This window comes from Chelonoidis abingdonii, chromosome 7, assembly GCF_003597395.2.
Source record: "Chelonoidis abingdonii isolate Lonesome George chromosome 7, CheloAbing_2.0, whole genome shotgun sequence".
NCBI classification, from domain to species: domain Eukaryota; kingdom Metazoa; phylum Chordata; order Testudines; family Testudinidae; genus Chelonoidis; species Chelonoidis abingdonii.
This window is the reverse complement of record NC_133775.1, coordinates 4019594-4025593: the sequence shown is the minus strand read 5'-3', so window position 1 is coordinate 4025593 and position 6000 is coordinate 4019594. Positions and strand designations below refer to the sequence as shown.

The following is a 6000-nucleotide window of genomic DNA, read 5'->3' as shown; positions in this document are numbered from 1 at the left end:
GGCGGGGGCAGTTTGGGCGGTCGGGGAAGAGCAGCTTGTCGGGGTGGGGGGAGAAGGGGATCGGGGGAAGAGCAAGTTGTCATGGGGACGGGGGAAGAGCAGCTTGTCAGGGTGTTTGGGGGAGCAGGAGGTTGAAGGAGGTCCAGCTTGTCACAGGGTCGGGTGGGGTGCAGTGGGTCCGGGGCAGCACCTGGTCTTGCTGCCCCACAGGTTATTTTGCAGTCTGCTGCCTAGAACCATAATACTGGGCTTGGTTACACAGGTGCACGTGGGTCTGTTTGCGTTGAGATATTTGGATGAAAGGTGCTATTAAAATCCATAGCATTACAGTGGAAGCTCCTTAAGCAGCCACCTAAGGTACAAACACAAATCCAGTCACTCTGGTAGGGGGAGGATTCACTGGAGCCTTACCAGGGCATGTCCATACTTTTAAGTTATCACTTCAACGCCAGGAAGGCAGTGCTTCCTGTGGGTTTCACTGTTAGTATTCCTTTGTGTGGCACGCCACCGTTATCACCAAACTTGTGTTAATGACAGACTTGGCCATGCAGATGTATGTTTATATTTTTTATGATTTTCAGCTGAAAGATGCTTTTTAAATTTAAATGATACTTCTTAGTACATGCCATTCCAGTTACTGTGGAACTTTTAAGTGCTCAGCTGAATACTGAGTCTTGTGAGTTGAAACAATTCAAGTTATTATTTGATGGAATTGTTTTTGTATCTTATCATGAGGTCTCTGAGAGACTTTTATTTGTATTTTTTGTATGGTAAGAGATTGAAACTTCTAACCATTATTTAGGTTAATATATAAACTGTTCTTTAAAAATGAGCTTTACATATCCTCTGAAGTAGTAATAATTTTTCATAGTCTGAGATCAGAATTATAGCATCTCACTCAGTGTGCAGATCAGTAGTACATTTATAATCTGCACATGGAATGATGCATTGGAATTTATAACTTTAGAAAAGTGTTTTATGGGAAGGTCTGACATGCCAGTGGATGTTCCATAAAGATTTTTACCAAGTCTTTTTGACTTGAAAGTATTGTTGTATAATCTGCTAGGTCAATAGAAGGTATGTGACTGCTGTCTGGCCCTTACCGCCTGGCCACAGACATCTGCTGTATAATTCCATCTGCACTGTTTTGTTGTGGCTTAATGTAAACAGCTGCATATAAAACATGATTAGCTTGTACTGCAGATCTTTGTGGCATTGTCCAACACTTGATGGAAAGTGTATACTGTCTTTTTAAATTAACTGGGCTAAGCCATTCTTGTGCCAGTACATCACCTGTTTCTACTCTGAAGCATTGGGCGGGGGAGGGAGGAGAGATGAGGATGGGTATTTCTTGCTTCAGTGTATAATACAGAGAAGCACATGACAAAAATGAAATTATCCCAAATTGAAAGTGTACAGTGCCTGTAACTTAAAACGTTATCCTTTAATAATAATAATGAAAAGGTTTAACTATTACAAGATCCACTGCGTTGAAACATGTATGTTTATAATTGTGGCTCTTTATGCAAGTGATTTCACAAATATTTGTGATAGGTCACAAAGCTAGAGGGGCTCTTCCGTCAAGCATATGATCAGTTATGATCTATTAGCTTATTGATTCCTTTTTTGTATTATTCCTGTAACCCAGACTTTTGCATAATGAAAGAGTATTATTATAGGCCACAGTTTTTTGCAAATGAATGCAAAAATGACTCTCTTCTGGGTGGGAAAAACAGTCAATATTTGTGTAGAGCTTTGAAAATGTAAATTATGTGAGCTGACCTCTGTTCTGACCCTCACTCTGTCTTCAAATTTTAATATATTATAAAAAAAGAACTAATAAAATGCATATTATCTCATGATCAGTCACTTGTACCCCTCCCACCATACCCCTATCTGTTGTCTAGCCTCCTTGTTTCAGAGTGAAACGAAAGCTTATGCTCAAGTAAATTTGTTAGTCTCTAAGGTTCCACAAGTCCTCCTGCTCGTTTAGCCTCCTGTCTTATGTCTGATGACTTTTTTATTGCACACCTACCATGCTAAATAAACAATGTTATATATTGTTATTGTTATAGTTGTTGTAAATAGTTATGCAGAACTATTGTGATCTCTGTAGTCACAAGGTAAATAACTAAACTGCCTGTGCTTTTCAAGGCACTCTTTTAACTCTATGAGTTTATAAATGACATATAAAAGCCAAGTCTGCATTATGTGACATGAAGTAAAATCATCTGTTGTTTCAGCTAGGTTCTTATCTTCTGTGTGGCTGAAATGTTAGGAGAGATGTTAATCTTCTGTTTATGCTCTGTAAATTGAAAAATAAAAGTTAAAATGACTATCCCTCGTGAATGAGAATAACCTAACAGACCACCTGTTTCTCTTCCCTTTTTACACTCAAGGATACATACATCTCTTATCTCTTCATTTTATCTTTCCTAGCACTTCTTTATCTTTATTTCCTGCCTTTGTTGGGCTAGATTATTCATTGCCTTATGGCCTGTTTGCATTGGCAAAGGGGCTGCAAAGTACCTGAATGCTGCTGCTTATTCCATGAGAATATTCCAAATGCAGAGGGGGATAGTCCCCAGTGAAGGGGTGGGAAGGGATATGACCAGTGCATTCCTAGGTGTTGAATATTAGGTGTCTTGGCCTCCAGGGCATTATTTAGGGCTACCCTAACCTGCGTTGTGCCTAGGCAAGCCCCAGCAACTCCAGAATCCAGGAGGCAAAAGTCACTTCTCAGTACTGCTCTGGCCTCTGCACTGTCTGTATTGCTCTGTGTTGGGATGGACAAACTGGGGTCATTATGCCTTCTAGACAACTTATGTTTCCTGTCTCTCAAAAGGGATATGTACCTTGCCTGAAATGGATTATTTAAATACAGCAACCATGTGTTGTAACCAAGCTAAAGCAAAACGTATATCTGTCTTTAGCCTGCTTAGCATTGGGTCTTGTGTGTGTTACAAAGTGGAACTGTTACAACTAGGTTAGGAGACTAGCAGGTGGTTCGGGTCCCTTAATATGGTTACCTTTAAATTAAATGGACCCTAGAAGTTATTGGCAGGAACACTAAGACATAAAAGTTAGTATTTCAGGCTTATTATTAAATTTACATTTCCTGAATGAGTGTTAGATGCTTAAAAATGTTTGTGACCATTGTATTTGGGCTTGAATCCCAAGTTCTGTGTAGGGGGTTAATGACCAATCAGTCCCTTTTACTGAATTCAGACTTGGCAGGATTCACAAATTAGGTGAGATGTTTGTTTCAGCTTAGCCTCTTTTGGCGGTGTATTGGCATCACAACTTCCACACAGTTTAGCCAACTGACAGTCTCTGGACCAGTGGAGCAGCGGTAATGCAGGTCACTTCTGAGGAACTTGAGGTCTTTTTTGTGGAAAGCATACATTAAGACAGCACTGGCTAGAGTTAGAAAGTGGTTCTTTCAGGAACAACAAAGATCAGAGAAATATAATATGAATATAACATTAAAAATCCAGGATTTAGCATTTGTTTGTAGCTCACTATCCTGAGTTTATCAGGGCTGAATGTCTGATGTCTTTAGAGCTAAATAGTATGTATATTTGCACTTCAATGGTTTTACACTGTTTTGAAAATAGAACTAATTCTCTCAGCCCCATATGAAGGAGTAAGGTAGATATCATCATCATTTTACTGATTTGGGGGTGGGGAAAAAGAGAAAGCAGTTAAGTTACTTGTCGAAATGGCACATGAAGTTGATGACCATGCAAGGATTATCACTCTTGAGCTCCTAGCTTCTAGTTTCATGCTGAATCCACTCACTATACAAGCTTCTGTAGCTGTGCAATCAGGGGCAGCCTATGGAAAATCATTGACACTGGAGCAACGTTCTGAGTTCTTGATATTAAATCTACCATATTTCCACTTTTGATATGCAATTAATTATGCTTTACTAATAGATGTGTCCTAATATTGTGGACCAGTGTTTGAGCTACATGTGGTGATGCATAGGGAAGTCACTGCTAAACCTTTGCAAAGGTAGTTGTGCCTGTGTTCCCATAGCTAAGAACTCTGCTGCAAAACAAGAAGTGGATGGGAATGACTGTGCATCCCCTTGTCATCTGAGGTGACTAAAGAAGAAATGTCCTTGGACTGTCTGACCTAGGAAATTATATTATATTAGAATGCATTAACTAACGTGATATATAACATTCAGTGTAGACAAGTGCTGTTGGGTTAAATGTGACAGCTCGTCTGCATTATGTGTTTTTAAGTCATGTCAGCTAACCCAGTATAATTTCCTAGTGTAGAAAAGTTCTATAGATCCCAGTCTATTTCCCATTACAGATTCCCATTGATTTCAATGGGAGTTGGGTAAGGCCTTAGTGCTGTACAAACTTTGACTGATTTCCTCCCACCTCTGGTGAGAGAGCCAATATTATCTCCATTTTACATACTGAGAAAATCAGGCATAGAGAGTGACTGTCATACAGGGAGTCATTGGGAATAGAATTCTGGAATTCCAGTTTCTGAGTTCTTTTGGTCTCTTATGCTTTACTGCCTTCTGCTTCTCATAGATTTAGGGAACCATGTTCCTCAAAATGCACTTATTTTGACTTAGTTGATGTGTGTGAATTTTGACTCCTTGTACGGAGATGTTTTTTTTCCCCTTATAGATAGCATTGCTAAGTGACCCATGACTACCTGTTTCCTGTATGTTCTGATAGCACTGTGGATTGAAGTTGGATCAGGAACACAGTTTTAGAATTGTGAGCTTGAATGATTAACATTTGGCAGATATCTTGTGTCAAAGCTTGGGGATCTCATTCCTTGGAAAACTTTTTCAAATTAATAACATGCACCTACCAGATCTTGTACTTTCCAGGCTAGATGTCTAGTGACAAGTCCTCTGTATGTGTAATATATAGACATGTAGTTAATAGTTGCTGCTGTGTAGTTAGAGAGAGCAGGCAATTTTCTAGTATAAATTGTGCCTTTTTAAGATTGAATTGTGTGTGTAAATATGCACATGCTTAAACTTGCCTGAATCTCATAAAAACAGACTTGAACCCGTTTATTTGGGAGAGACTTTGTTTTGTGTCTTGAGGCATTAAAGGGACACTGTCAAGGTGGGAGGCCTGAAACTTGACCTATTTTTATATCTCTTTGAAAAGAAATAAAATACAGAGCACTGGGTTATATAGTCTTTTGAGCTGCCTTGCAGTGCCCTGGGAGATATTTCGATGTGACATAATTGGGCTTTTCTGTCTGTCAGCGTTTTTGAAACAAAAGCTTATATCTGTAAACTCAAACCTCAAGTGAAATAAAATACAACCAAATTCTACAATCTTTTGTAAGCAATCCTACAGCAATAAACTGGTGAATTCCTGCAGTGGAGGAAAACATTTTAGTTATTTAAAAAAAAATTCAGTTCAGGCTTCCAAAAGACTTTGAACTGATAAATTGTTGTGTTTTTTTTTGTTTTTTTTTAATTATGTAAGATACCTGGACAGTGTCCTTGTTAGCAAAGTGATGGATGGTTGGGTAAGACAAGGAATCATTCTGGAAGACAGATATTGTAGCTATTTCCATATCTAAAAGACACTGACTTGTGGTCGGGCATTTCTGCCCACACCAAATGTATAAGAATGTCAAAGACAGGAGTGTGAAAGCCAGCAGTTAAGCAGAAAACATTTCTAACATGTTCAGTGTTTTGAATAGGCTTTTGAGCACAGTTTAACAGTTTTCCAGGCTGAACTTTAATATTAAAAATGCTCTGGTTTGTAATGGGATTGTTTTGGATTCTGTTCAGTGCACTTTAATTTACTACTTGGTATGGTTAAAGTGCCACAAGTACTCCTGTTCTTTTTAAAGTACCTCAGAATTTCTTGGCAGTTAGTTAAACCCTGGATGATTTAATTGAGAATGTGATCATTAGTGTAATTGGCCAAAATGACACTAGGCCTGTTTGGAATGCTTCTTTCTTGAAATTTTCCTCTTTCTAATGCTGCATGTACAAAC

The 6000-nt window shown here is 38.8% G+C and overlaps 1 protein-coding gene across 2 annotated transcripts in view; it reads left to right on the top strand.

The window, feature by feature from the left end:
* Nucleotides 1-196: 196 nt before the first annotated feature.
* The window catches only part of TESK2 (testis associated actin remodelling kinase 2), a 111825-nt gene continuing 106021 nt past the window's right edge, over nucleotides 197-6000 (top strand). Inside the window, exon 1 of one of the 2 annotated variants that reach the window (XM_032804535.2) lies at nucleotides 197-357. The gene's annotated coding sequence lies outside the window, so the exon portion shown is untranslated. The remainder of the gene's footprint in view (nucleotides 358-6000) is intronic. The other variant, XM_032804534.2, reaches the window with a different exon arrangement.